General features: G+C 40.2%; 1 protein-coding gene across 21 annotated transcripts in view; it reads right to left on the bottom strand.

Annotated features, from left to right (window-relative positions):
- Pcbp3 (poly(rC) binding protein 3) overlaps positions 1-21,976 on the bottom strand; it is a 277,081-nt gene that overhangs the window by 194,131 nt on the left and 60,974 nt on the right. For 20 of the 21 annotated variants that reach the window (XR_010039336.1, XM_063224651.1, XM_063224652.1 and 17 more), the window contains exon 2: positions 14,252-14,349. The exons of the other annotated variant lie outside the window; for it this stretch is intronic. The gene's annotated coding sequence lies outside the window, so the exon portion shown is untranslated. The remainder of the gene's footprint in view (positions 1-14,251; positions 14,350-21,976) is intronic. 21 annotated transcript variants of the gene reach the window in all.

The raw sequence follows: 21,976 nt of genomic DNA, 5'->3' as shown, positions 1-21,976 counted from the left end.
TGGCAAGCACGAGGTTATGAGTTTGACCTCCAGAACCAAAAAAGAGAGAGAGAGAAAAAAAGAATAGTTATGTGAAAAATTAAATGTTAATTTGCTTCACTATAGAAAACTTTATGTTATCTGTATGTATTCCACAATGACATTATGTTATATACCTTAAATATATACAATAAAATTTATCTAAAAAACAAATGTATATGTTATTTTCAAAGGAACAAACACAAATAAGTGAACAGAGGACTTCTCAGAAACAATACAAGCCAGAAGACAACGAATGACATCTCTCAGAAGGAAAGAAAAACTATGAACTTGTAATGTCAGACACAGTGAAAATTACTTCAAATACAAAAATAAAATGATGACTTTTCCATTGAACAAAAGATAGAAAATAAAGTAATTCATAATCACACTTAACTACAAATGACATTTAAAGAAGTCCATTATACAAAAGGAAAACAGGAGAAAATCTGGACTTACAAAAAGCACTGGAAACAGAAAATACATAAACATAAAAGGCTTTTTTCTTAATTTTTAAGGTTTTCAAGACAATAGGCTAGTTAAGGCAAAAATTAAAGCAATGCATTGCAGGGCTTACACCAATGTTGAAGTAAAAAGGGATAAGACAGGGGCAAAAAAAGGCCAGGGAAGAGACACAGAGCACATGAGGCCACAGGCCATATGAGAACAGGAACTGATGATGGTACACTGAAGATACATGTAACAAATCCCAAAGCAATCTCTACAAACAAAGCAATGTGGCCAACACAATAGCAAAGGAAGCAAAACTGTTTATACAAAGTACTCAACCCAAAATAATGCAGAAAAATAAAAAAGGAGATCTAATGAAAAATTAGGAAAAATTGAAAACTAATAGCAAAATGACAGATTAAAATCCAATCATATCAATAATCACATTAAATATGTGATCTAGACAACCCCAATTTTATATTATATTAAAATACCAATTTTAATATGAGATTAAAGAACAGGACCACAACAAATACTATTTATAAGGAACTGTCTATAATCCTCAGCCACCCTCAGGAGGCTGACACAGGAGAATTGCCGCAAGTTTGAGGCCAGCCTAGGCTACATAGTGAGTCCAAGGCCAGCCTGATTAAATAGCAAGACCCTGTCTCAAAAACAAAACAAAAACACAAAATAAATAAGTGCAGACATTCATATTTAAATAAAAAGGTTTGGAAAAGATGCTAATACTAGTCAAAGGAAAACTGTAATAACTGTATGAATACCTGAAAAAGTAGTTTTCCAAGAAAAGAAAGTTACCAGAAGTACATAAGGGCTTTGTTTGATAATGAAGGGTAAATTGATCAAGAAAAAATGATAATCCTAAATGATAATCCTAAATTGGTCAAGAGAAAATGATAATCCTAGGTGCCTATGAGTTTAAAAGTATATGATGCAAGTACTGATAGAACCGAAAGAAAGAGACAACTTCTTAACTGCAATGGAAGCCTACTATCCTTTTCTCTGAATGATTAAAAAAAAAAAAAAAACTACACAGAGTCTGAATAAGACATAGAGATACCTCGAACATTATCCAACAGGACTCAACTGACATTTAGAGACTGCTCTACACACAGTTACAACAGAATATACATTTTTTTTTAAGTGACTTGGAATCTTTTCAGTGACCATACTCTGAGTAATTTTGTAAAATCTCAATAAAACTTTAAAGAATTGAAATAAGAAACACAATGTTTTCTAAATACAATGGAATTAAATTAGAAACCAATAACAGTAAAGTATATGAAAAATCTCCAGATACTCAGAAAATAACTCTCCGTGGACTATACTCACTTCCCAGGTGAGCCCACCAACCTATTACCCATAGGCCTCTTCTCTCCTGCTAATTCCTACTTGTGTCCTCCCTGTCCCTGACCCCTCCCCCGTTCTTACCTGACCAAACTGCTTGAATGTTTATTATCCAAAGTCCAAAACCAAATCAGACAAGGTACCCTCTCCTCCCTCCACCCACCTGAGCTGCTCAGTCCTGCAGTCCTCCATGTCCCACTGGCCTCACTCCCTGGCCTGTCCTCCATCAAGGCCTGCCTCAGCCTATACTGATGGCCACCTCTCGGCAGCTTCTCTATCATCTCACCTCGTCCCTGTGGAGCCAAGTGGCCTGCTCTCCTCTTTCCTTCTCAGTAGCTGGGATGGGTCTTTGAAAACAGGATGTGGCCACATAAGGAGGGGTGACAACAACTGCCTGCCTGCTGTCTGGTTGTCTGGCTCTCCTGACTGCATCCTTCACCTGCCTTCACCCATAGCTGCCCTCTTCTTTCTCTTCCTGGCTCCACCAAGCCCATCCCTTTCAGGCTGCTCCTCCTGCCTGAGCACATGCCAGTTCCTTCCTGTAACCAGCTGGGCCTTCACCTCCTCAGAAAGGCCTCCCCTGATCACCAGCCAGGCAACTTTCCATCGCTCTCAGTCTTCCTCTTTTAACCCTTTAGCACAAGAATACTACACTAATAACCCTGTCTGGTTCTGGGCCTTCATCCACCATTAGAAGTAGGATTCCTAGTAACAGGGACCTCATCTGTGTGTTCCAGGCCACCTCAGCACCTGTAAGAGGGCTGAGAGGCAGATGGGGCCAGCACATAAGTGGGGTCCTTCCTGAGGGGCAGCATCCTAAAGGAGAATAAGAAACTAGGGATTAGTTCACTGGGAGGCCTATCACACACGTGCCTCCACACCTTTTCTAAAAACCACAGAATGAGGTAGACTCTTTAGATGGGAGCGGGGACACTGCACCTCCAGTTAAACACTTTTAATTCAGCCAACCAGGAGAACATGCAATCAGCACAGTCAGAACAGAGGCCATACTCAGGTTCAAGCATCATGCATGTGTAGACACCCAGGTGAGAGCCTTGGGTGACAGCACATGGCCTTCCTAAGCCCAGAGTCATCTCTAGTGTGGTCATGGGATTCCAAACACACCCAGCACTGTGCTAGAAACCACACACCCAGATGGAACATTTTCACTTGAGAAAGAAAGATACTTTAAGAACAGACCAGTGATAAGGCAAAGAAACAAGGGAGGCATTGTACCTTTGGGGGATTTAGTCATGGCACAAATGACAGCCTTGCCTCCTTACCTGAGCTCTTATCTGTAATTTTAAGTACACAGCAGTCCAAGAAATACTGCAGCTTTGCAGCAAAGCATGCACCAAGAGTGGACACGCTCCCTTATTGAGGGCTGGCTGCATTCTCTTGCCACTCACCTCCCAGAATAGCACAGCCTGAGATGGACTGCAGAGGGCCCCAACCCCTTCCCTGTGGTCACTCTTCCACCACACCCCCACACACTTGATGTCCCTCATCATCTTCCCTCTGACAATGACACTGCTGACTTCTTGCTTCAACTGAGTATTCATGCTATAGCAAGGGCAGGGTGTGGGACTCACAGCTGGGCTCCTAGGAGAGGAAGCCCTCTTGGGAGAAGATGGCAAGCAGCAGGCACAAAACAGCAGGGAGTAGGGCAGCAACTGTGATCTAACCCCATGGACTGCTGTAGCCCAGCACATCCAGACACCCCTGGAAACATGGCTCCTAGAAGTCTGTTCACAAGTTCTGTTTCTGCTACAAGTCTATGGGTATTTAAATCGTGAAAATCTCAGTGAATACTAGTATTTCTACACAAAGGTTAAGTAGGCCACAGAAATGATCTGACCTCAGCAAAGTCAGCCTGGACTCTGAACATCTTGGGACCTGGGGGACAGAGTTCTTATTAGCTCTTCCCTGCAGCAAGGTGGATTTGAAGTCCTGCTGTAAGGAAAAGAAGTAGGAGATGTCTTCTGTGGAGGGGAGGACAGGCAAGGACAAGCCAACTTGGTTTAATCACAGACCCCATCAGTGCAATTACTATTTCTAAGTAATTAGTACTCTTGGTGATGGTCTCAGCAGAAAGGAGAGGGAAATAGTTGTGAGTGAGCTTCTTTGTTCCTCCACCTCAAAAAAAAGCATCATGAGGCCAACATACGGCTATGACATGACTGGCAGGGATGGAGGATATAGGTCCCATGGGCCAACCAGACACAGGTCTGCTATGGTCCTGGTGATCTTCCCCTCCCTCCTGAACACTTTTTCTCCTTCCAAATGTTCAGGACCAGGAGAAAGACTCGACAGAGAAACTTCAGGTCTTCCTCACTCACCTGCTTATATTCAGGGAGGGTGTGTTTTGGTCATTTTCCCATTTGAGATAGATTTCTACTTATGAGAAGTAACACTTTGAGTGTGAGCACAGACATACATGCCCATGTGTATGTCTGTGCTTTTTAATCGTATCAGTGGACTGTATTCAGGATCAAAAGGATTTCTATGAACTAAGATTTCATTCCCTAGGGTTCTGCATGGGTCACGCTTCTCACCAGAATCAGACACAAGAGTCTGCATGGCCTCTCACCAAGGCATTGAAGCTACCTCAAACACCAGCACTGGACTTGCCATACAGCTCTCTGATGGTAATCATCCTGGCAGGCCCTACCCCAGGATTTCCAAGACAGTACGCTCCCTGCAGAGGCAGCCCAAGCACCGACAGCAGGCTATAGTCTCAGACTGGCTCTCCTCAACAACTGTGTGTCTTGCACATGCAGAAGGCACACCTGCCCTCTGGAGAAGGATACGGAGGTACAGAAAAGTGCAAGAAATATGTCCTAGAATATGTCCAAGGAATAAGTACCCACAGAGCAGCACTGGAAGCAGCATATTTCCTATTATAGAACTTGCTACAGCATCTACTTATTTTTAATACAAAATGACATCAATCCTATGTTGTCTCAGAACAATGTAGTATACCAATACTTGTAGAAAAATGTTTATAACAGCTTGTTTTTAACTTCCACCACACCCCCACACACTTGATGTCCCTCATCATCTTCCCTCTGACAATGACACCGCTGACTTCTTGCTTCAACTGAGTATTCATGCTATAGTAAGGGCAGGGCGCAGGGCTCCATCCCACTCACAGTTGGGCTCCTAGGAGAGCCAATGTCTGTAAATAATGTTTACAGACATTCAAAGAACTCTGCCTATGAAAATCAGACATCTATTATTTGAGATTTCTTGGATTGGTTTTATGCTTAGAAAAATGCTCCTGCAATTCAAAGATCAGATTCACATAATTCATTTTCAGTAAAAAGAAAACCTATATTCTTTCTCTTAGGAATATAAAAGCAATGCATGTTCATTGAAGAAAACTTAGAAAATTCAGAAATGTGTGAATTAGGGATCAGCAGTGATTCCAGCTCTTGGAGACAGACACTGTAAGTCCTTTGAAACATGCACACATGCACTCATACCATGCACACACGTGTGCACAAGTACATGCATACTACGTATATACACACACACTTATGTCATATTGAGAAGTTTCATGTGCACTATTGACTTACATACCAGTGTACTGGGTGCATTTTTCCATGTCATAAATGATGCCTATGAAGACTAATTGTTGCCTAATTTTTTTTATTTTAAAGAGAATAAAACAAAACAAAGCAAAGCAAAACAAAATAGAACAGAGCAGAGTAAAAGAATGCAAATCACACAGGATTTTAGAAAAAGACAGCAGGAAATCAACTGGCTACCATAATGTCTCTTGTTTTCTCCAAAATAGCTGCCCATCCTTTCACACACAATAAATTAATATAAATCAAAATAGTATAAAAGCAATCAAAACAAAAGAATGAGACCCTTCATGGCTTTCAAAACCAGACACTAGGAAATCAATGATGGTTACCATAATGTCTCCTGTTTTCTTCAAAATAGCTGTCCATATCTTCATGCATATTGAAATCAAATAATGGAAAACAGACAAAAACCAATCAAAACCAAGAATAAAAACATTATTGAATTTCAAATCAAAATGATAGGAAATCACCAATGGCTACCATGGTGTCTCATTTTCTTCAGTGTGGTTGTTCATACTATCACACATAATAAAATCAATTCTTGCAAACCCTTTAGGTGAAGTTCTAGACATATATGACTATACATGTACATCTATCCTTTCTGTATCAAGAGAGCAAAACAAAACAACAAATAAATAACTATGACTAAGAGCCCAAAACAATAACAATGTAAGCTTTCAAAACAAGATGGTAGGAACGTAACAAATTTTGTTGTTTTACATAGTTATTTTCAAAAGTCTTACTGGAATTACTAGATATAGTCATTTAAAATTGATCTAATCCTACAGATGTTAACTCGTTTATTCCAGGAACTAATAGAATTAGTAGTACAATCATCTTAGTAATCTTAAATGTATATAAAATTTAAATCTTATTTTCTCTTCCTTTTCTCCTTTTCCCTGAGTTATTTTTTTTCCTCTTTGAACAGTTGCTTACCCTTTCACAATATTTACTGAAGATTTTGTATCTTCAGTATCTTTATACTATTTACTCTTTCAGTTTTTTATACTAGGGAGACAATATGGTATTTATACATGTGAGTTTGATTTATTTCACTTATGAGTATGATCTCAAGTTACTTCTATTTACCTATAAAAGCCTCAATATGATCTTTCCTTATAGCTGAGTAGTATTCCATTGTATAAAAATACAACCTTTTTATCCATTTCTCAGCTGATGGGCATATGGGTTGTTTCCAAGATTTAGCTATTACAAATTGTGCTGCTATAAACATGAGCGCACATATATCACTGTGGTATGATATTTTCTGTTCTTCTGGAAAAATGCCCAGAAGTAGAATAGCTGGGTCAAATGGAATCTCCAATCCCAGCTTTTTGAGTAACCTCCAAACTGATTTCCATAGTGGTTGCACCAGTCTGCACTCCCACCAACAGGGTTAAAGTGTTCCTTTTTCCCCACAGCCTCTCCAGCATTTGTTGGTGGTTTTCTTGATCCTAGCTATTCTTTCTGGAGTGAGGTGGAATCTCAATGTTGTTTTAATTTGTATTTCTTCAGTGATCAATGATGTTGATCATTTTTTCATGCTACTTGTATTTCTTCATCTGAGAAGTGTGTATTCTCAGGTGCCCAGTTTGGATTGAGTCTTTGAATTTCGGGGGCCTGATTTTTTTAAAAAAATTCTTTATATGTTCTAGATGGAAGTCCTTCGTCTGAGGGCAGTTCACTAAAAATTTTTTGCCAATCATGGATTTTCTTTTCACCCCATTGGAGATTTCTTTTGACATGCAAAAACTTTTAATAAAATGAGATCCCAGTTGTTGATTCTCAGAAGTATTTCCTGTGCAGTTTGACTTTTGTTTACGAATTCTCTGCCGACCCTTATGTCTTCAAGATTTCTACCTACTTTATCTTCCAGAAGATTTACTTTTTCTGTTGAAATATGTAGATATTTGACCCATTTTGAACTTCAATTTAGTACATGGCAATAAGCATAGGTCTAGTTTTAGTTTTGGTGATATGGAAAGCCAGTTTTTCCAGCATCACTAATTAAAGAGGCTATCTTTCAGTGAATGTGTTTGGCCCTCTGTCAAATATAAAGTCGCTGAGTGTGTTTGTAATTGTGGTCATATCTTCTAATCCATTCCATTGATCTTCAGGCTGTTTTTATTCCAGTGCCCTGCTGATTTGATCACAGTAGGTTTGTAGTACAACCTCAAGTGAGGGATTGTGATGCCTCCTGTCTTGCTTTTGTGGCCCAGAATTGCCTCTGCTATTATAGGTCTCTTCTGATTCCAGATGAATTTTAGGAATGATTTCTCTGTATCTGTGAGATATGTTCCATTTGAATGGAACTGCATTAGTTTATATAACAATTTTGGTAGAATAGCCATTTTCACAATGTTTGTTCTACCTATCCATGAACAAGGAATGTCTTTACATTTCCTAAGATGATCTTTGATTTCTTTATTTCAGGATACTGTAATTTTCACTGAATAATCTTTTATTTCCTTTGTTAGATTGATTCCTAAGTATTTCATATTTTTGGATGCTATTGTGAAGGGTGTGGTTTCTCTTATTTCTCTCTAGTGAGTTTGTTATTTGTGTAGAGGAATGCTACTGATTTTTGAATGCTGACTTTGTGTTCAGCTACATTACTGAATTTAGTTATTACATCTAGAAGTCTTTCAAAGGAGTTTTGGGGATCTTCTATATAGAGTACCATGTCATCTACAAATAATGATAGTTTAACCTCTTCCTTTCCTATCTGTATTCCTTTTATTACTCTCTCTTGTCTAATTGCTCTGACTATATCTCCAGCACTATATTGACTAGACAAGCCTTGTCTTGTTCCTAATTTTAGAGTGAAAGCTTTTAGTTTTTGACCATTTAATATGATACTGGCTATTGGTTTATCATAGATGGCTTTTATCAGATTGAGGTAGAGACCATATATTCTAATTTTCTGTAAGGTTCTTATGATGAATGCATGTTGGACTTTATCAAAAGCTTTTTCTGCATCTATTGAGATGATTGTGTGATTCTTATCTTTGGCTGTATTGATATGATATATCACACTTAGTGATTTGCATACATTGAGCCATCCCTGCACTCCTGGGATGAATCCCAATTGGTCGTGGTGTATAATCTTCTTGCTGACTTGCTGCATTCTGTTTGCCAGTATTTTATTGAGGATTTCTGTATTTATGTTCATCAGGGAGACTGGCCTGTATTTACCTTTTTTGGCTGGGTCTTTCTCTGGTTTTGGTATTAGGACAATACTTGCTTCCAAGAACGAGTTAGGGAGAATTGCTTCCCTTTCAGTTTCATTGAAGAATTTCAGGAGTGTTGGCATTAAGTCTTCCTTGAATTTCCTGTAGAATTTATCTGTGAAACCATCAGGACTTGGGCTTTTCTTTGTTGGTAAGGTTCTAATTACATTTTTAATGTCATTAACTGAAATTGGGTTATTCAGCAGTTTTACATCTTCTTCATTCAGCTTTAGTAATTCATATGTTTCTAGGATTCTGTCCATTTTCTCTTATTATCAAGCCTATGAGAGTAAAGGTTTTCAAAGTAGGTACTGATGATCTTCTATATTTCCACAGGGTTTGTAGTGATTTCACCCTTTTCATTCCTTATTGCTTGAATTTGTTTTTTCTTACCTTTTTAAAATAAGGTTGGCTAGGGGCTTATCAATTTTATTTATTCTTTCAATAAACCAACTCTTTGTTTTGTTAATTCTTTGTATTGTCTTCTTAGTCTCTATTACATTGATTTCTGCTCTGATCTTTGTAATTTCCAACCTTCCTTTGGGCTTGACTTGCTATTCTTTTTCTAGCTGTCTGAGGTGTAGCATCAGGTTGCTTATTCGTGTTTGCTCTGTTTTCCTGATGTGGGAAATCACTGCAATATATTTCCCTCTGAGGACTCTTTTCATTGCACCCCACAGGTTCCAGTAAGATGTATTTTCATTTACTTGTAGATACTGTTTAACTTCTTCTTTAATTTCTTCTGTGACTCACTGATTGTTCAGGAGTATATTATTTAATTTCCATGTGTTCATGGAGTTTTTGCAGTTTCTTTTGTCATTAATTTCCAGTTTTATAGCACTATGATCTGGGGGTAGGGGTTTAGCTCAGTGGCATAAGCACCTGCCTTGCAAGCAGGCGGTCGTGAGTTCGATCCCCGGTACCGATAAAAATGAAAACGACAAAAAAAAAAAAAAAAAAAAAAAAAAAAAGCCATCCTTATAGCACTATGGTCTGATAATATGTATGAAAATTTTTCAATTTTTTTGTATTTACTTAAGCATGTTCTATGGGCTAGTATATGGTCTGTTTCAGAGAATGTCCCATGTGCATGTGAGAAAAATATATATTCCAATGTTGCTGGGTAGAGCCCTCTATACACATCTACTAAATCCATTTGTTCACAAGTTTGATTCAATTCCGTTATTTCTTTGCTGACTTTCTGTCTATTTGATCTGTCTCTTTGTGTCAAAGTGGTGTAAAGGTCTCCTTTATAATTGTGTTATTGCTTATTTGATTTTTCATTTCTATCAATATTTGTTTTACATAGCTGGGTGATCCCATGTTTGGTGCATATATATTTAAGACTGTTACCTCTTCCTCTTAAAGTTTTCCCCTAACTAGCATGTAGTGACCTTCTTTACTTCTTCTGATCATTCTTGGTTTGAAGATCACGTTGTCCACAAACAAAATAGCTACTCTTGCTTTTGGGGCATGAAATATTGTATTCCATCCTTTGATTTTCAGTCTATGAATTTCATTTTGGGTTCAATGGTTTTTTTGTATACAGCATATGTTTGGATGTTGTTTCTTGATCCATTCTTCCCGTTTGCTTCTTTTAGTTGGTGAATTGAGGCCATTTATATTAATGGTTATAACTGATCTATATTGGCTCCTTTCTGTCATGTTATCTTTCTGTTACTGGTTCTTTACCTTTCTACTCTCTTTAATTATCCGCCCTGCTTAGTGGCTTTATTCTATTGGTGTTCATGGAGTTGTAGTTATTTTTATGTCTATCTAGAATATCTTTCAGTATTCTTTGTAGGATGGTTTGGTGGTAATGAAGTTCATCAGCTGTCCTTTGTCATGAAAGTATCTTATTTCTCCATCAATTTTGAAGGACATTTTTGCAGGGTACATCAATCTGGTTGGAAGTTGTTTTCTTTAGGATTTGAAATACTTCACTCCATGCTCTTCTTGACTTCACTGTTTGTATTAAGAAGTCTGCTGTGATTCTAATGGGCTTTCCTTTATAGGTAATCTGTCTCTTTTCTCTAACAGCTTTTAATATTTTGTTCTTACGTTGAATTCATGGGATGTTGATTATTATTATATGTCTGGGTGTATATTTATTTTTTATGATTAATTGAAGTTCTATATGCTTCACTTATCTGCATATCAGTTTCCTTTCCCATGTTTGGGAAATTCTCTGCTTTTATTTCTGCAAATAGTCTTTTGATATCATTTGTATAACCATCTTCCTTTTCATTTACACCTATCAATTATATTATTTTTCTTTACATCATCTTGCAACTGTTGAATTGTTATTTCCGGATTCCTTGTTATTTTTTTAAAATCTTTCCTTTCTTGTTCACTAGATGCAATATTGTCTTCTAGGTCTGAAAATCTATCTTTACATTCATTCAGGCAGTTTTGCTAGCTTTTGATGGAATTTTTGATTTCCTGGATAGCTCCTTGAATCTGTTTCATGCATTCTATTGTTTTCTTATATTCATGCAAAGTTTCCATCTTTTTGCAGTGCCCCTCAATTTTTTTAACTATGTCTTCTTTAGAGGTGTTCAGCATTTCTTTTATTATGTTTATTATTTCTTCTTTTTCCTGGGAGATTATTTCTGATCTGAGTTCCTTTACAGCTTCATGGAATTGCTTCTTTACTTTAGTTGCTATCATTTCGGAAGCTTCAGGTGTATGGCATATACTTTCTTCTATGTCCATATCTCCTGGGTTTATTTGGGATGGGCTGGAGGTTTGAAATTGCATTTTGCTCTTTCATTTTGCCATTTTCCTGTATTCCCCAGGGCCCTTGTGGCACTTAAAGGCTCCCCAAATTGGGGGGTGTGCACTGGGTGGACCTTCAGCACTTCCCACTTGGCTCACAGAAGCTCCCTGGCTGCATGAGGTCACTGCTTAAGGGCCCTACTAGGTTCTGAGTGTCATACTAAGGCTGAATGGTATGTGCAGTACACTGGGTAGGCCTTCAGCTCACTCCACGTGGCACACCAAAGCTCCCCATCTTCTTGGGGTCTCTGGGTAGGACCCTACCTGGTTCCAAGCAAAGACCTGTGGCCACACAACTAGACAGATCGCTATGGCAGGCTTCAGCTCACATGTGGCGGCTCCTAGCTATCTGGAAGGCACTAAGCAGGGCCCAGCCAGGACTGGAGTGATGATCTAAGAGTTCATGGACTGTCTGGAGACACTGGGCAGGGGCCTACAAGGGTCTGCACAAAGTCCTGCCACTGCATGGCTAGGTAGGGATTGCTGTGGCGGGCTTCCTGTTGCCTAATACTCAATTGCGCTATGAAATTACAATGTTTTACTAAATTCCTTATTACTGGACATTTGAGCTATTTCCAGTTGCTAATTATTTAAATTAATGAATATCTTCTGTACATAAATTTAACACTTAACTGATTATCTCCTGAAGGTAAATTTGTAAGAGTAGAGTTTTTAGCTGAAGCCCATATTTTTTAACCTTCCCATATACATGGATATAGACACATGGATCCAGACACCTGCTACCTACAGCTACTGTCCAAGACACCTGATATGATATCTTCAGTGTCTGTGACTCTCAAGCAAAACCATGTTCTGAACCTTCTCAAAACACATGCCAGGGAGATGGCCCAAGGGTGACACATGTGCACTTGTGTCTTCTGTGCATGTAAGGCCCAGCTCCTCACCCTCCCTGTCAGCACCATGCTCCTTCTATGCAATGTCTACTCAGTCCCTGACAGTGAAGACTCATGCAGAGAGCAGAAAGAAAGGAGCATCATTAATTTCTGGCTGAAAGTTAAAGAAATGTAACTAAATGTATTTAGAAAAGAAGAAATTCTGGAGTTTTCTTACAATAGAATACGTTTTAAATGACCTTAATGATAATAGAACTAAAATGGGAGGAGTGGTAGAAATCACTGTGAACTTAGTACTCGTGGACACCCATGGAGCCAAGAGTTTAGACACTAATACCACCCTCCACATGTATTTACCAATACATGTTTCCACAATTTGAAACAGGAAGAAGTCACAGGTCCTGAAACATGGTGTCCTGACTAGAAAATAAGAACATGGGAAGACAGCCCTGGGCAGTTCAAAGTGGCAGCTCACAGAGGTTGCAGCCAAGCTGTAGCCATCTTGGCACCAAACAGAGTATGTGTCCTCCTTGCTCAGGCTAAACTCGAGGCCCAGGCATCATAGGCTATGCAGTCACATTGCCATCTTGCCAACTATCGTAACTGGTATGACACATGCAGCCTGCTTCCCACTGGTCTGGGGTGCAACCACGTGCTTCAGGTGGGAAAAGCATCCACTTACAATACTGGAGGGCAGATGTCTTTCTTTTTTTGTCTTTTTCGTTTTTATCGGTACCAGGGATCGAACTCACAACTGCCTGCTTGCAAGGCAGGCGCTTATGCTGCTGAGCTAAATCCCCAGCCCCTGGGGCAGATGTCTTTCAAAGGTCGAAGTCAACAATAAATGTTGTGGTCACTGCATTTTTGCATGAGTCTACTGCCAATGCATTTAAAAGAATATTTCACCAATGCTACTGAAATTGTTTTTTAAATTGATTATGAGTTTAACACATTGAGCACTAAATAAATAAAACAGCAATGAGAATTCCCTCAGCACAAAAGCCTTGCCATGTTCCCACCACTTGACTATCTTCAGGTCACCCCAGAGATGCTACGGGCACTGTACACTTGACTGCTATTTCCTCCTGCTGGCTTTGGGATTTGGTATGCAGTAATCCTACTCTACAGAACTCTGAAATTCGCTGCTTTCTAGCTTGCAGATGTGATGTCATGATTGGAAAAGCCACACAGAAAATGTCCTGCCCCTCAGTCAGCTTCTCAGGGTCTTATCTCACAAGATATGCTTCCTTAGCCCACCCAGGAATGCTTGCTCCCCCATCACTGCAGACACCCAGAAGCTGTCACCCTCATTCACAGTGGCACCCACCCCTCCACAGCCTCAGCCACACAACCTCCTCCTAGGGCACTATCAGCCTTGTTGCAGGGCAGAAACTGAGAACAATGAAGACAATTTGGAACCCAGCTGATTCTTGATCTCTCTGGCTCCTCTAGGCTTGGCTGACACAAGATGAAATTTCACCACATGCAAGTCCCCTTTCAGGAGCCAGCTCTGTTTGGCTCCTGACACTACTATTTTCTGCCTTAGAATCACAATGTTTTAATTTCCTCAGTTTTCCAGAATGTTTTGATATCAGTTGGGGTCAGCAGCTATAAGGCTGTATAAACTGTATAAACAGCAGTATAAACTGCTGTTCTTTTCCAAAATTTGCTGGCTACTATTATAGAATCAATTTCCTTAGGACATTCAGAAGCCATTAATCCATTCCATAAAATATCTTGTGGCAACACACTCATTTAAAAAAAAATTTAAGTGTAAAACAGTAATGGCTACTAACAGCTCTCCCCTCCATATAATCAATGAGAACACTGGCAAAAACTGTAATGATTAACTTAGGAACACTGAATTAAAGGAATTCAATAATCTAAGAGTCATTTACAAAAAAAAAAAAAAAACCCTGAATCTTGGTAAGAATTGTGAACACGTGGCATTTTAACTCACCCAAGTCCCATCCCCTTCCCAGCTCCACCAAGAGCTCAGAGGTCAGGAGTCAGCAGCAGCAGCAGGCGTAAGTAGGGTATCTTCCACAGCAGCAGCACCTGCATTTGAAGAGGAAGGTCCTTACTCAGTAAGCACAACTTCACCTAATATTCCAGCAAAAGTAAAACAGAATGGGAAAACACAGCCAGAAGTTGTTTCCTTACAAAATCAACTCTGATAAACCCTTCCCTAGACTGACAAAGAAAACAAGAGGCTCAAACTACTAAATTAGAAATGAAAGTGAGGATATTACTACCAAACTTACAAAAATAAGAATTATAAGGAAATATTATGAACAATTTTATATCAAGACTAAACTAGATGAAATGAGCAAATCCCTACAAATAGGTACAACTATAGAAAATGACTCAAGGAAAAATAGAAAATCTTATTACACCTAAAGTAAAACAAAATTGAGTTATAAATCAAAAAACTTTCCATAATAAAAAGCTCAAGACCAGGCTGCTTCCCTGTTGAATTCTGCCATGTATTTAAAGAACTAGCACCAATCCTTTCCTAACTCTTTTAAACAGCAAATGATAAAGAATAGTACCACTTCATTCTATGAAGTCAACACTAGCCTGATACAAAAGCAGATGAAAACCTAACAGTATAATCTTATCAACACAGATATAAAATTCCACAACACAATACTCACAAAATCAAAAAATGTATAAATGAATTACGAATCATGACCAACTGGAATTTATCCAAAAATGTAAGGCTGATTCCACAAAAATCAATTCAATGCAAAAGTCAATCAATGCAGTATTATATTAACGCAATGAAGAATAAAAATATTTTTTGTTGTCTTCCATTTCACAAATTTCTATTCTTAATGTCCCTCTCTTCTACTTCCTGCTAATTTCTCAATTTGGACACTTGTATGATCAATTTTCAGTCTTTATCCTTTCAAATAACTAATGCTAAGAGTATAAATTACTCCTATAATCTGAGCTACTTAGGAGGCTAATGCAGGAGGATCAAAAGTTCAAGGACAACTGGGCAACATAACAAGAGCCTTTCTCAAAATAAAAAATTAAAAAGGAATAAGGATATACCTCAGTGGTAGAACACTCCTGAGTTCAAGCTCCAGTACAACAAAAGAAGTGAGGAAAAATTTCCCACCAAGTATTATTGCACATTTTATAAGTCTTTTACTTACATCATTAGTCATTCAATTTCCAGTATAATTTCTTCTTTAATTTGAATTAATTTTATAGTTTTTAAATATCAGGTAGATAAGCTTGCTTTCTCTGTGCTTTTATTATTGATTTCTGACTTTGCTACTTTAGTCAGTGTTATAGTTTGTGTTTAAATGTCCCCTCAAAGCCTCATGCAGTCTTAGGTTGTTTTGGAAGTGAGTGAATCTGGAGTTTGTGATTGATTCATGATCCAGTGCTGAGATTAAGGATGGGAGTGCTACACTGGCCCTAAGGCAGGTAGCCTGCATACAATACAAATGACAGAGAGGATAAGGAGAGGATGCCAGCCACTGTCATAGAACTCACAGCACTTTAAGGGACTGAATAACTGGTGTTTTCCTGGAAGATCAAAGGAGGCCACAGACTACTTCACAGCAGTGTGAGCATGTAGAAATCTGGAACTGCACTATTACTGGAAGGAATTTCCTAACATCTAGATAATATATTTACCCCCCAAATTCCCATGTGGTCCTAGGAAATGATGATTTGTATGCTTCACTGCAAAGGCAGCAATAGCTTGCTGAAAATTACATACATGAAGCAATCTCACTAGAAATGTGTAATCATAATTAGAATAAGAATGTAGACCTCAAAAACAACCCAACCACAATCCAGTGTTCACAGTGTCAGTGATAAACTCTGAGACAAACCATCTGGGAAAGAAAAAGTAGATGAATCTGTTTTCAAAAGTGGCTCACCAAATAAAAACCCAGCAAAGTTAGGGAAATAAACACTAACAGAATGAGACACAACCTCACACTTCATTAAAGAATACTGAAAACTGGTGATATGGGAACTGTTCCTGACTGGTAAGGATGAGAATGGTGCTGCCACTCTGAAAGAGAGCTGGACAGTTCCCTGTACACTAGGCACACTCTCAACAGTTCTGCGCCTGCTTATCTATCCAAGTAAGTTGAAAACTTGCATTCACATTAAAACCTGATATGAACGTTTACAGTAACTGTCAAAATGAGAAAGTAACCAAAACTTCTTCCAATAAACAAATTGTGATATACTTATAAGATTGAGTATTATTTAGCAAAACAAAGAAACGTGCTGTAAACTACAAAGACAAAGATGAATCATAAATGAAATAAGCGAAAGAAGCTAGTCTGGAAAAACCACATTTTGTGTGATTCCAGCTATATGACATTCTGGAAAAGGCAAAAGAATAGAGATGATAAACATATCAGAGTCCAGGGTAAGCATATGTGAGCATGCAGAGTACAGGGATTGCTAGGGCAATCAGACTACTCTGTGTGACACTATAATGGCAACCTGCAAGAGATGAAGCAGTTGTCAAAAACCACAGTGATTCAGAGCATAAAATGTAAGTTTCAATGTATATAATTTTTATTTTAAAAAAACATTTAGATGGTTAGAGGAATCCCAAGGTAGGAGGCAGAGTGATACTATAATCTACACTGAAAATAAAGAGGGGTAAGGAATAAGGTGCTGATCTAAGTGGTTTTAGAGTTGAGCAGGGTCTATAAAATTAAAGGGCAAAGAAACCACATGTAAGAGTGCTCAAATTAGTAAGGTTGTCTCCCAGAAGCTAACCATTCTGACACACCTATGCACATCTACTAAAGCAGAACTCTTAAGGAATTAAGTTACTGGATGGTGGATGGCAGAGACCAGGTGTCTGTGCTGGGAGTGAGAGGGTACTCATAAGCAAGGGGAGGAGGCCACAGCGATCCACATGACAATGGATTAGTGAGAAATGGCAGATGAGCTGATGTTTAGCTTCATATAGACATATATAAAAATATGTACAAATATGCATCCATGTGCAGGTTGACATAGACATATACCTCCTTTTTCTGTCAACAAAGAGGATCTAAAAGCAACAAAATCCCAACAAGCAGATTCAGCACTCAGTATTTTTCTAATACTATCTGCTAATAAAAGGTACTAGGACTCCTTGGAAAAATGGTTGATCCTAGGGGAAGGGAAGGAAATAGGCAAAGTGAGCCCGGAGCATCATGTAGTACCAAGAAAGAAGTGCTTCACACACACACACACACACACACACACACAGGAGTGTGTAAAAGTGATGCAGAAGTCAACTAAACGAGCTTGCAAAGGCCAAGGCTGGAATAATGTGAGTAAAACTCTAAAGTAGCTATAAGCTAGCTGATCCATGAGTTCATATTAACAGATAAATAAATGAGAGAAAAGAAAATCTCTGAAGAGAATTCCAAGCTCTTTACCAAGATAGAGCATCCTCAAAGGTGGAACACAGCCCTCCCACCTCAGATAGGCACTGAACAATGACTTTCTCTCAATGGTGTGGCTCAGAAAGAGAAAGAAACAGAGTCACAGTGCTATGGGAAGGCTGACACATGCACTTTTGCCAGGGTCCAGACCAGAATCACAGTGTTGAGTCAGGCTGGCTCTGGGTTCCTTGGTGCATAATGGCCGTGCCAGTCACTTTCGTGGTCTTTCTTCCAAAGTCCCAGAGCCACCAACCAGTCAGAGAAAACATCAGGTCCCAGTAGTCCCAAGGAAGGAGCTCAGTCCCCAAACCCTGAAGGTTTTCAGAGCCAAGGAAGTGTGGGGAGCAATCACAGCTAAGAAGAACCTACAGAGACATGGCAACTCCCTGGGATGAGGTTTCCTTGGCAGGGTCTTGGGACACAAAAGAGTATTAGGGGAAACTGAGGAAATCTCAGGTACACGCTTTAGTTAATAACACTGTCTCCATAACTGGGAATGGTGCTATGTGCCTGTAATCTCAGCACTCAGGAGGCTGAAGCAGGGAGGTCACTGCAAATTCAAGGCCACACTGTGCTATATAGTATACTCAAGGTCAGCCTAAACTACACAGTGAGACCCTATTGCAAAACAAAAAAAATAACAGTGTCTCCTTTTGGCCCATTAATCATAACAAGTATACTTCACTAATGCAAGATGTCAAACGGGGCATGGAGTACACAACAATTCTTTGTACTATCTTCATAATAGTTCTTAAATTAGATGTTCTGAAATAAACCACTTATTTAAAAAAAGAAACAGCACTAAAGGCTTTTTTTTAAAAGACTCAGGAGACTATTATTCTGTTCCTGTGAGAAAAAAGTAACTTTCTCACAGTACTGTCAAATTCTGAAGAATCGTCACTCCTCTCTGATATTAATAGTGCAGGTGCAGGATGGAGGTGCATTTAGAAGAGCTCAGAAGCCATGTGTTGGCAGGAAACTGTCTTCTGGCACACCCTGTTACTCGTAGAGTAGCTAAGATGCAGCGTTTCCTTCTGACGCAGGTACAAGAATGCTTAGTCTAAGGGATGCAGAGTGAAATGTCAGCTTTGCCTCAGAGATATTTGTTAATTCTGACATTGAATGTTCAGACTGGGTTACTGAATGTTCTGGAAGGCAGGCTATCAAAAAACATTTTTTTTTGCACTTGCACTCACTGCCTAATGGCTGCTGCTCACAGTCCCTCCCTTGAAAATACAAGGACTCCTGCTTCCTTTTTAAAGATTTGAAAACTGAGGCCAAGAAAGGCTAAATGTTTTGTTCAGGTCTACAGCCAGAAAGTAGGCAGCAACTCTGCAGAATCACACATCTCAGGCTGACTCCATTGATGTCTCCTTGGGAAGCTTCGCCTCTCTGCATGCAGCCAGTGACCTGCAGGGCCTGAATCGAGGGCCCCACCCAGCCATACTCAGAGCTCCTGGACAATGGAAAGGTTCCACGGAGAACAAAGGATTCTTCCTGCACAAGAAAGATCAGGAGCATCTCAAGCCTGCCTTGAAACTGAGCCAGGGCCTAAAAGCTTCTCAGAGTCACATGAGTCACACCCATCAATATGCATTAGCTCCTGGACCACTTCCTTGAAGTGCTTCTGAACCTTGGAAAGATTAACCCTCTGTGTCTCAAACCTCCCCCTTCACACACACACACTTTACAGTGGGCCAATTTTTCTTGTTATTTTTTTGAGACATTGACTTTTATTTTCTACCTTCACTAAATTTATTTACAGAAAGCTGTTGTTAGGAGTGGTGCTTTTGCTTTATTTCCTGAACATTAGGAGGATCCAAAACAGGCAGCTTCCAGAAGTTCTATGGTTACCAAACCTCAGAGAGCAAAACCAGTGCCTTCTTGACCAGCAACATCTGCCACAAACAACTGGATCTTAGAACTAGAGAGAGATTTTAGGAGCCACTCACTTCTTCCGCAGACTGCACTGCCCCTCCTGCTGACCCTTCCCCATAGGAAGGCAGACTGCAGCAATCCACCAAGGATTCTGTCTCCATCTTCCCAACCTCCCTCCAAGCAAAAGGTGTTCACAACCCTGGTAGGGAACAGGAGGTGATCAAGTCAGGCTCATCTCCCTTGGACCAGCTACTTCATTCACTGGTGAAGCAGGATATGAATTTTGTCCTCAGAACAGGTGTACCCTGCCACCATGAAACAGCCCAAGCAAGTATCCTACCTCCACTAACCTTGAATCTTTCTCCTACTAGTAGCTCAGGGCTTTAGGAACAGTCTCCAGAGGACAGGATTGCTCAGCTCTGGTCCTAGCAGATAGTCCAGCCCTGGCTCCTGACATTCTGCCTGGACACTCCAGTGTCTGCCCCATTCCCTCACCCCCTCTCACAGGGGCCTGACAACAGGCAGGCAGCACTCAGGGAAACAGGACTATCACCTCCACCATTTGGATCCCAGGTGCCTAATGATACAACCTGTACCTAGAAGCCACCCTCTGAAGTCAATCTGATGTCTCAGTGGGGACCATGAACAGCATTCCAGAGCGTTGCAGAATATGGACAGAGGAGCTCACTGGAAATGCAGAAAACAGCCCTTATATCTATTGAAGTGAAACCTGGCAGTTTGTATGGACATTAGAGTTTGTGAAGCCCTGACCCATGTGTCTGATGGCCAAAAAAGCACTGAATTCCAAGCTCCCACAAAGGAGTATTTCAGGTAAGACCATGCTCCTTCCCTCCTCTGCAACATGTATTCTTCTTTCTGCATGGAGAATAAACAGAGGCTACCTCAGGGCCCAAGACACAGTTTCCAGAGGACAAACACACATGCCCTGCCTGAGCTCAAGGTCCTGATATCCCTGTCCTTTACTGGCTTCCCTCTAGGCACAATCTTGAACTGTTTAATCAAGGTATAAATCAAGAGATAAATGATGATCTGTTTTCAATAAGCAAATGGCAATCCCTGACTGCATATCCCTTAGAACTAGAACACATCACACTGCAGGGAGAACAGGGATGCAGTGTGGCTCAGGGAGGGACACGGGATGCTCTTATGTCAGCATAGTCCCAGCCTGGCTACAGCCTGCCCTGAATTGCTAAGAAGCCTAGTCTGGTCGTTTAGCATTCTCAGTCACCAGACCAGCACTTGCTGGTTAAGTAGAAAGCTTCCTTAATTGACAGTGGACGGGGGAAGGGTAATTAGAAAGGGGAATTTGGGATGGAGAAAGGTGAGGGCAGCAGAGAAAATGGAGAAGGGCAGGGTGAGGAAAATCCACACCAACAGCGAAAGAAGCATGTTGGAAATGACACAGACATGCAGGCAAATTTTGCCAGGCAGGCAAAGACAATCGCCACCTGCTACTCGAGGCTGCCAGCCTGAGCAGGAGGGGTCTCCCCTGGCTGTAGTGGAACTACCTGACAATATTCAGGTTGGAAGACCTGGCCACCTCCATTTCAGAAGCCCCCATGTGATTCCAATGTGCAGTCAGAGGAGAGAAGCACTGTTTCAGAAGGGTAAAGACTTGTTAAATGTACTACACAGTGCCAACACAATGTGGTGCTGTGAACTCAGCAACTGGGTGCCTGGATGGTGGGAGTCAACAATACAGATCGAAGGGCCTTTCTAAAACCAAGTCTCACAGTGATGACAACACATGCACACTGATGAATAACCCATACCTCACTACACATACCCAGTGTTCTCTCAACCAGTGTGGACTGGGTTAGTGAGCACCATGTGCAGGTCAGCACTGTACTGCTCCAGGCTTACAGCAGGAGTCAGTAGGCATGGCTCACCAGGTATTCATGTAGAGTTCATGAATTAAAAATAGTTCTTACAAAGAGTTAAGGGGAAGGGGCAGGGGATTTAGCTCAGTGGCACAAGCACCTGCCTTGCAAGCAGGCAGTCATGAGTTCGATCCTCGGTACCGCTTTAAAAAAAAAAAAAAGAGTTAAGGGGAAAAGGATATAAGAGATCACATCTGAACCACATGAAAATATCAGCAGATCCTTGGCTCCCAGCAGCCACATATTCCCTCAAGAAGAAGGTTCTCAATTATCTCAAGGAAAACCCCAGTCACTAAATGTTCAGTCCCTAAGGAGCAGTAGAGATGCCCTTGTCTCCACCTGTACGGGGAATGGTCCAGCAGAGTGACAGCCCCAGGCTGGCCCCCACCATGATCATCACTTACCCACTGTACCAAATATTCAGTCTGTACCATGCTATGACCCTACAGGGAGGCCTCTGCCCACCCACCAGGGAGGAGGTCT

This window comes from Cavia porcellus, unplaced genomic scaffold, assembly GCF_034190915.1.
Source record: "Cavia porcellus strain 051 isolate PalLab524CR breed Dunkin Hartley unplaced genomic scaffold, mCavPor4.1 scaffold_15, whole genome shotgun sequence".
Classification (NCBI taxonomy): domain Eukaryota; kingdom Metazoa; phylum Chordata; class Mammalia; order Rodentia; family Caviidae; genus Cavia; species Cavia porcellus.
Note: the sequence above shows the minus strand (reverse complement) of the source record. Positions and strands in the feature narration are given on the sequence as shown.